Source organism: Pteropus vampyrus, unplaced genomic scaffold (genome assembly GCF_000151845.1).
Source record: "Pteropus vampyrus isolate Shadow unplaced genomic scaffold, Pvam_2.0 Scaffold63, whole genome shotgun sequence".
Lineage (NCBI taxonomy): Eukaryota > Metazoa > Chordata > Mammalia > Chiroptera > Pteropodidae > Pteropus > Pteropus vampyrus.
The window spans coordinates 8118790-8129407 of NW_011888844.1; the positions used below are offsets into that span (position 1 = coordinate 8118790).

The 10618-nt window shown below is 31.8% G+C and overlaps 1 pseudogene; it reads left to right on the top strand.

Moving 5' to 3' along the window:
• Positions 1–10458: 10458 nt before the first annotated feature.
• On the top strand, positions 10459–10577 carry LOC111740446 (annotated as a pseudogene).
• Positions 10578–10618: the final 41 nt, after the last annotated feature.

The following is a 10618-nucleotide window of genomic DNA, read 5'->3' on the forward strand; positions in this document are numbered from 1 at the left end:
AAAAAAAAAAAAGAATGCCCAAGGATCAGTAAGCAATACTGAGTTACATATGTGTGAAAATTGGTGAGAATATTTATGAGTTAATCTCTATGTCTCTGGAATAATAAACATGCAGAAATGAGCTAAGAGAAGCTTGGTTTAATTTAATGTCTGAGGAAGAATGTTTAGCTACCTATGTAATGAACACCTGAATGACACTTTGGAATCTTCATAGTTGAAAATCTTCAGTGAAAGAATACACAGCTACTTAATATAGAGATATATTTACCTGACATAGGCCAGATTACTATGGAAACACTTAAGTTTCATTAATATGAGAATTGAAAAATTAAGTTTTCATGGAAATGCTTTAGGTAATATGGTCGTTTTTACTATGTTGATTCTTCTGATCCAAGAACATGAAATATCTTTCCATTTCTTTGTATCTTCTTTGATTTCTTTTAATAGGGTCTTGTAATTTTCATTATGTAGGTCCTTCACATGTTTCGTTAAATTTATTCCTAGGTATTTTATTCTTTTTGTTGCAATAGCAAAAGGAATGATTTTTTTCCACTCTTTTTTCTGACACTTCATTATTAGAGGACAGGAACACTATGGATTTTTGAACATTAATTTTGTATCCAGAGACTTACTGCATTTGCTTATTGTTTGCAGTAGTGTTCTTGTGGAGTCTTTAGGGTTTTCTATATAGAAAATCATGTCATCCGCAAGTAGTGACAGTTTGACTTCTTCATTTCTTATTTGGATGCATTTTATATCTTTCTCCTGTCTGATTGCACTCGCTAGGACCTCTAATGTTATACTGAAGAACAGTGGTAATAGTGAAAAGCCTTGCCTTGTTCCTGATCTTAGAGGGTAGGTTTTCAGTTTTTCACCATTAAGTATAATGTTGGCTAAGGGTTTGTCATATATAGCCTTTATTATGTTAAAGTACTTTCCCTCTATACCAATTTTGTTAAGTGTTTTGATCATAAATGGATGCTGTATCTTGTCGAAGGCTTTTTCTGCATCTATTGATATCATCATATGATTCTTATTTTTTAATTTGTTTATGCGGTGTATTACATTAATTGATTTGCGCATGTCGAATCATCCCTGTGCCCCCGGGATGAAGCCCACTTGATCGTGGTGTATAATCTTTTTAATATGTTGCTGTATTAGGCTGGCAAGGATCTTATTTAGGATTTTTGCATCTGTGTCCATGAGCGATATCGGTCTTCAGTTTTCTTTTTTTGTGTTATCTTAATCAGATTTTGGTATCAGAGTATTATTAACTTCATAATATGAGTTATGAAGTATTGCCTTCTCTTCAATTTTTTGGAAGAATTTGAGGAGAATAGGTATTAAATCTTCTTGGAATGTTTGATAGAATGCACTGGTGAAGCCATCTCATCCTGGACATTGACTTTTTGGTAGGTTTTTGATGATTGTTTCAATTTCCATACTGCTGATCAGTCTTTTTAGATTCTCCAGTTCTTCTTGATTCAGTCTAGGAAGATTGTATTTTTCTAAATACTGGTCTATTTCTTCTAGGTTATTAAATTTGATGTTATATACTTTTTCATAGTATTCTTGCATGATCCTTTGTATTTCTACGATGTCAGTTGTAATTTTCCTTCTTTCATCCCTGATTTTATTTATTTGTGTCCTTTCTCCTTTTTCTTTAGTGAGTCTAGCCAGAGTTTGCCAATTTTATTGACCTCAAAGAACCAGCTCTTTGTTGTAATTATTTTTTTTCTATTTTTTTTCTATTTTCTATTTTTTGTTAGTTTGTTTGTTTTCAATTTCATTTATTTCTGCTTTAATGTTGACGCTTTCTTTCCTTCTGCTAACTATAGGCTTCATTTGTTGTTCCTTTTCTAGTTTTTTAAGATGAAGCGTTGGGTTGTTTATTTTGGCTCATTTTTGTTTTGGGAGATAGGCCTGTAATGATATGAACTTTCCTCTTGTGACCGCTTTTGCCGTGTCCAGAAGTTTTGATATGTTGTACTATCATTATCGTTTGTTTCTATGTATCTCTTGATCTCTGTTTTTATTTCTTCTGTGACCCAGTTATTCTTCAGTAGCATATTGTTTAATGTCCATGTATTTGTGGTTCTTCCTGATTTCTTTTTGCAGTTGATCCCTAGTTTCAAAGCATCATGATCAGAGAATATGGTTGATATGTTTTGAACCCTCTTATATTTGTTGAGGCTATCTCTTTGTCCCAGTATTTTGTCAATCCTTGAGAATGTTCCATGTGCACTAGAGAGGAATGTAAAAGCAGCTGTTTTGGGATGGAAAGCTCTGTTAATGTCAATTATGTCCAGTTGCTCTAGTATGTCATTTAAGGAATTTATTTCCTTACCGATTTTTGTTTGGATGATCTGTCCATAACCAACAGTGGGGTATTTACATCCCCTACTTACAATAGCGTTTTGTTTTGGTTCTCCCTTTAATTTTGTTAGTAATCGCTTTACATATTTTGAGGCTCCCTGTTTGGGAGCATAGATATCAATAAGTGTTATGTCTTCATGGTGCAAGATTCCTTCTATCATTATGAAGTGTCTCTTAGTATCTTTCTTTACCTTTTTTAAATTTTGAAGTCTATTTCATCCGATATTAGCATGCTCCTCCCACTTTTCTCTGAATGTCATTTGCTTGAAATAACATTTTCCACCCATTCACTTTGAGTCTATATTTGTCTTCGGAGTTGAGATGTGTCTCCTGGAATCAGCATATGGTTCTGTTTTGTTTTTTGATCCATTTTGCAACTCTGTGCCTTTTTATTGGTGAGTTCAGTCTATTTACATTTAGGGTGATTATTGAAATATGAGGTCTTGTCATAGCCATTTTATCTCTTTTTTTTTTTCAGGTATCTCTATGTTTTCATTGTTTCCTTGTCCTTGTGTTTCTTTCCTTTTTTTATTTTGGTTGGATTTTGTGGGTTTCGCCTCTGGTTCTTCTTGTTTTATGTTATATACTTCAGTTCTGAATCTTTGGCATGTGGTTACCATTACGAATATGTAAGGAATAGTATATATATTCACAGTCGTCCATTTTCTTCTGCACATGCCTTATCTCCATTTTCTTTTGTAAATTTAGATCTTTGAATCCTCCCTTTTTTTAGTCATTGCTGTCTCAATTTGTCCTTATTATGCTGAACATTTGTTGCTATGTTGCTATAGCAAATCTCTTTTTATTGTTTAAGCTTATAATGCCCTTAGTAAGGGTTGCAGTCCTCTGGTTCTATTCGCCTGATAGTCACCTTATTCCTAATTGTGTATTTCTTTTGTTATTTTGTTTTAAGTGAGCCAACCTCTTTCAGTATTTCCCGTAATGCAGGCCTTGTAGTTGAGAATTCCCTCAATTTTTGTATGTCTGGAAAGGTCTTTATTTCTTCTTCATATCTAAAGGAGAGCTTAGCTGGATACATTATTCTAGGCCGATAGTTCCTTTAACTTAATAGTTTAAATATTTGATTCCATTATTTTCTGGCTTGTAAGGTTTGCGTTGAGAAGTCTCCTGATAATCTAATGGGTCTTCCTTTATAAGGTACCATTTATTTTTCCCTGGCTGTCTTGAGAATTCTTTCTTTGTTGATTTTTGATAACTTTAACACAATATGTCTTGGTGAAGGCCTTTTTAGGTTGACGTAATTAGGTGTTCTGTTGACTTCTTGAATTCCAAGTTCTAGATCATCACTTAGATTTGGGAAATTCTTGTCCACTATTTGTCTGAAAATGCTTTCTAGTTCCTGCTTCTTTTCCTCATATTTGGTAATGCCCATTATTCTGATATTTCTTCTTCTGATGGTATCAGCTTGTTCTTGTATTCCTCTTTCATTATTTTTCATTCTTTGGTTTCTCTCTTCTTCCTTCTGATTTATTTCTAGATTTGTGTCTTCAATATCACTGATCCTTTCCTCCATTTCGTTGACTCTATTTCTCAAGCCTGCTATTTCATTTTTCAACTCTTGCAGTGTGTTCTTCATTTCCAGAAGTTGTATTTGGTTCCTCTTGAGGATTTCAATCTCCTTGCTCTGCTCATATACTTTTTTTAAATCCCAAAATTGTTGATATGATTTGTTTTGGATCTCATTGAGTTTTTTCAGAAGTACCATTCTGAAGTCTCTGTCATTTAAGTTGCATATTTCTATGTCTGTAAGTATATTTTCTGTAGATTTTTTTCTTTCTTTCGAGATGCCTTTTCATCTTCGTTGTTCATATTGTTTAATGGACTATTTCTCTGCCTGGGCCTTAATGGAAGTGTATTCTGTTGTTTTTCCAGAAAGATTTATTAAATAAAGGTCTCTGTTTAGTCTGCTGCAAAGAAGGCGCTTTTCTTTTGGTTTCCAGTAGGCGGCGTCTAAGCTTCTTGGATCCCTGCTTTATATAAAGCCTAAATGTCTTTTTTATTTTCTTGTAGATATTTAATTACATTTGCTACTCTCAGTTTCAGTCCCTGTCAGTATTAGCAACAGTTTCGATAGTGTTTGCTCAGATTCCCCTGGGGCTCCGTGGTGATCAGTCTCGGAGGGTACATGGGAGGGGCCCTGGGGGTTGGGGTTGGAGGCTGCAGCTCAGCCTTGGTTTTGCCACCAGGTTCAATAAAAATCAACTGTTGCTTCTCTGCATTCCTGTCCCACTTCTCTAATTTCTGTCCTGATGACTGTGGATCCTTCTGCCGGCTGCTAGAAGTTCCAGCACTTCCAGGCTGGCTGATCAGGGAAGTTTCCTCACTTTCACCCCTCCTCCTCCTCCTGCAAGGAGCTCCAGCAGCTGTGAGAGGAAGCTTCTTTATTACTCCCAGTCCACCGCCTGACATCCAGAGTTCTGACCTGTGGTAGCTCTTATGTGCAGATCCCTCACTCAGACATGCTGGTATGCAGATTGGGTCTTTTTTGTTGAGTTTTAGATGTTCAGTTTATTGTTGTTTCAAGGGGAGGGATCTGAGGATGTCTCTCACTCCGCCATGTCTCCTATTTGCATCGCTTTTGATTAGAGTAAAACTGAAATGATATGAAAAAGCACAGATAAAAAACATTCTAATGGAGAAAAATTTAAGTTCATACTCATATAAATCATGAGAAGTATGCAGTTCTGAAATATATGACAGAATTATTCTGTCATCTTGAGATATACATATATAATATACTACATATACATATATTATATAGGTATATGTAATATATATATGTACTATCAACTACCTAGTTCTTTTGAAAACTGAATCAGAGGTCTAACTGTGATAAATTCATTATGAGCACATTCATGTATATAGCTTTACCCTATGAAGAATAAAGCCACAGAAAATGATTTTAATTTTATATCAAAAATTTTGGTGGACTTTGACAACTTTGTGGAGATTTTCCAAGTAATTTCACTGAGATTAAGCATTCCTTATTTTTGAAGACATTGTAGAAAACTATAACAATAAAAAAAACTTTAAAAAAATTTTCAGATAAATTAAACTATAGATGGCATTGTTTTAAGATCTGAAACCACCAGTTATTACCAATGGTTTTCAAGAATGTGTAAGTTTTTCTTCCATGTATATATTTTTTAAACTTTTATAGATGTTCTAGTTGATATGTCAGCTTCCTAAATATAGGTTTGCATTAGGAAACAACTAAAATATTTGTTATAAAAATAAATTTTACAGTTGTAAAAATACTTTTATTATATTTACTAAGTCAGTTTTATGAAGCCAACATTTTAGCAAATAAATGGGGCAAGAATGAAGCAAAAAGCATGGTGAAAATTCCACATGGGGGCTTGTAGAATAACCCAGTCCTTTAAAATTGTAATATAACTCAAATTTAAATTTAATATTTAAAATTTAACATTTTAATCACATTTTGTATCAGACCTCTCTCGATACTGCCTGGGTTGAATTTTAAGATAATTGTTTCTTACTGTAGACCTGATTCTATCAAACTTTGTGACAGCTACACATATCCAAATCGCCAAAAAAAAAAAAAAAAATCAAATATTAGGAGATTGTACATTTCCATTGAGAAGTAAAAATATTGTTTTATAAAAACAATATATCAATTTCATTTTAGTTAATGTGATATGTGAAATGGAGACAGGATCATTTTCAAATAATATAATGATTGAAATATTTTTTCGATTCAATTAAAACAGTTTTAATCTGTCAGATATGAATTTATTTGTCAACATATAGATCAGTGTTAACTGTAGCTGGTTTTTATTATACTCTAAAAGAAATATAGATATTGTTGTGCTCATTATTACGATAGATAAAATTAATATCACTATCCAACAATATAAGGTTTTGAAAATAAAATATTGATAGGGAATACAGATAAGAGTGTAGTATTTTTGTCTGATGAGACTTTATTAAGAGAGTTATAAGAAGCATACATATTAAATTATCCCACATTTTAGTGCACTTATTTATCCAAAATACCTATTAAAAATAATACATTAGGATATTTAGCCTTTGTTGTCCGAGTTTCTTTTTTTAAGATTATTTTATGACTTTTGAAAATGAATTCTAAAGTAACTGATTCATTTTTAAATTAAAATTATTGAGGTGACATTGGTTAATAAAATCAAATAGATTTCAAATGTACAATTCAATAATACATCATATGTATATTGCATTGTGTGTTTACCACCAAAATTAAACCTCCTTCTGTCATCAAATATTAGATACTCCAATCTAACTCCTCCATGTCCCCCTTCTCTCTGGTAACCACTGATCCACTGTCTGTGTCCATGAGCTTCTGTTTATTTATCTTGTTCATTCATTGCCTTCAGTTGTATATACTACATATGAGTGAAATCGTATGGTTCTCAACTTTTTCTGTCTGACTTATTTCACTTAGAATGATAATCTCAAGATCCATCCATCTTATTGCAAATGATAGTATTTCATCTTTTCTCATGGCTGAGTAATATTCCATTGTATATATGTACATCTTCTTTGTTTAATCACCTGTCAAAGGATACTTTGGTTGTTTTCAAAAATAATATTTTAGTATTATTTTAACAATAGTGGATGTTTATATATAAGTAAAACTTGTTATAAATTTATTCCATTTTGACCATTTTTAATCAACAACCCTTTTATACAGGAGGCAGTACAGTGTAGTGATCAGACTTTTGGACTGAGAAATTATGCTGCCAATGTTTGAATTCTAACCTCTAGTTTCCAGATATTTGTGAGAAAATTGCTTCCCTCAAAGTTCTTAAAACAGTGATTACAGCTCTCAGAAAACCTCTGGTACATTTAAATATCTCAATAAATGTGAGCTATGGAATTGTGGGCTGATAGGCCTCTCTCTTAGGCAGCAGAATGAGACAGACTATCTTCTCATCCTCTGCCATTGCCGTTACACCAACAAGAACTCACCAAGAAAATTATGTTTCTTCCTTGTTAAAATGATAATAACTAAGACCTCTGACTGCTCATAGAAAATTAGATAACATTAACATCTTCATTTCCATTATGCTATATGTATGCGCCAACCATACTTTGCTTCGAGTGGAAGAAAAATGAAACTCCCAATTTCACTCTTGGCCTGCCTGAGGACTCTTCCCTTCTTCCCTTCAGAGCTGAAGTGGTTACAAGGTGATATTGCAAATTGTTTGTGCTTTTGTTCATACTTTGGGAATTTGAGTGTCCATCAAAAGTTGACACAACTACATAGAAAAAAATATGTTGTCCTCTAAGTTCTTTTTGAAATTGATAATTAACTTTTAATTAAATTAACAAAACCTGCTGTGTTAGAAATTAGGGAAATCGATGAAAAAAAGAAATTCCCTCTGTTCTCGAGAAGCATACTTAGGTTGGAAATACAGACTAAGAAATCTATGACTACAATTGAGTGATAAATTCATATTGGATAAACAATGTGTAATTGAAACAAAACTAAACTGCATACTTGTACCTTAAAGAGAAAAAGAGCAAGGGAGAGTTACACCAAGGTGAATTTGCATATGGATCTGTGTTAGATGGGTGGGTTGAGAGCTACATGAGGAGTAGGACATAGAAATTCCAACTATTTGACAACAAGGTATTTAGAAAGGTATGTGAAAATATTGTTAAAAAGGGCACAATTATTATGACTATAGTAGGGATGTATAATTTTTTTGCCCCACACTTGTAATAGAGAAGATGATACACAGAAAGCTATAGAGAATGATTTATGTTTCCAAGAGCAAAATCCTATAGTGGACAATCTTCCCTTCAGTCTAAAGGGTTTTAAATACCTATCTATCTCTTAATTGTCTAAGCAGATGGGAATTGCCTCATTAGGACAACAAACTTTGTTGTAAAGAAGGAGATTAAGTAACACCATCTGAGGCCCATAGGCAGTTGAATTTATTGCTCTCATAACAAAGATTTTGAAAGGAATAATTTGAAAATCTTCAAAGTCCAGTATTCTATGATAAAATAATACAGTCTAAGAGTGTAATGCAAATTTAGCCACACACACACACACAAAATGTGAGCCTTGATATCTCAAAGGTGGAAATTTATTATTTAGGAATTCAAAGATTGTTAATTCTAAGATAGTCAAAATTAGATTTTTAAAAACAAATTATAAAACTAAAATTTATAGCATATTTAATACATAAGAGATATTGTGTTAACACTTCGATACTTCACTTAACCTTCATGACAACCCTGTAATACTGTTATTGTTATCATTGTTATTAATATTCCAACTTTATAGATGAAATTACTGAAATACAGATAATTTAAGTAATTTAAGTAATTTTCCCAGGGTCTCATAGCTAATATATATCTGCTCTTAATCATTCTGCTATACAAATAAACTCTAAACTTATGAAATAGACATCATTATATTCAAGCTAAATAAGCAATATAATACTTTATGTTCTTTTTCATCAATTTACCCATCCAGTTGAATAGAGAAGTGACTATAGAATATATATCCCTGAGGATGTTTAGTATTTTGTTTTGGAAAGTGATACCAGTATTCATTGCTTAGTTACATTTAAAATGATGCTTAGAAAATTGTTTTAATTTTAACAGACCACAATAACAAAGATGTACCACAAACATAATTTAACCCAGTTCATATTCTGCTAAAAAAATTAATAATTTGACATACATCTGGAAATCTAACCTAACTATTAAATTTAGTTGTCGAATAGTTGTGCAGTTTTTAGTCACACTTAAGGAGAACATAAGTCTTAGTTCTAAAAGTTCTGCTACTTCTTCTTCACTAGTCACTACGCTGGTCACATAATGTCTCTTTGACTAGGTTCCATATGTTCAGAAATGAAAATTGATCCCTTTCCTACTTTATAAAAATGTTATAAACATTGAGATATATGAAAATTATATTTGTTCAGTGATTTTGAGAACATGATAATGCATGCATAATGGACTTTATGTTAACCATTTCTGTATTATTCTTAACATTTAAATAGAGAAAACAATGATAATTATCAAAATGCTTCACATTATACTATTACATCAAAGAAAAAAATAATTTCTACATCATCTTGTATTTAATTTTAGCAAAATTATTTATATCATATTTGGGGTAGAGAATCTAGTAATCTCAGTCACTGATCAATCCAAAACCATTTAAATAAAGATCTCTGAATTTGTGATAATAAAGACATCATTATAAAAGAGGCATAACAGACTTTTAGAATATTATTAGAGTCTCAGTGTTTATTTTTTTACACACAAACAGCATAAAGTGTTTGATTTCATTGTTTCCTTTTTCACTGAATATTGAAAATACTTAGCTCAATGGTCATTCAAGACCAAATGATTTTTTAGGATAGAAATATATTGTCTTCTGAATTAGCCAAAAGAAACAGTGCAAAGAAAAAGATAATATAAAATCATATAGTTTGATTCTATTTCAAAATTTCAACAACAATGAAGATTAATATAAATATATTAATATTAATTAAGACCACAATTCATCCAGCAAAAGACAGATAATGATACTGGTACATTAATTTTACATTTCTGACTCAGTAATAATGTCTTAGTTAGAATTATTACTAGTTACAACCACAAGTTCATATAATACATAAAATCATAAAATATATATGTATGCATGTATATATATGAAAGTAAACATGTATATAGGCATATGCATAGACATATACTCACATTGAAAATTTCTTTTAGTGACAAAAAGGCTAAACAATAAAAGTGGATAATACAATGGGATTTTTTTAAAAGCTTTACTTCGATTTTAATTTGGATTTTTTGATTACATTGAAATTATATAAATACTTGAAAAAGTAATCAGGGACTTAATGATTGGGGCAATACATTTTTTATAGTTTTTATAATTCAATATCTGTATACTTTATTGCATGCTCACCACCAAAAATCTAGTTTCCTTCTATTACCATATATTTGACACCCTTTACTCAATTTGTCCTCCCCCAACCATCTTCATATAATATTATTAACCAATATCTTATAAATTAAAAATAAATAAATAAAGTCTATGGCCATGCTACCCTGAGCAAGCCCTATCCCGTCTGATCTCGGAAGCTAAGCAGGGTTGGGCCTGGTTAGTACTTGGATGAGAGACCACCTAGGAAGACCAGGTGCTGTAGGCATACAAAAATTAAAAAAAATAAATAAATACATAAAATAAGGG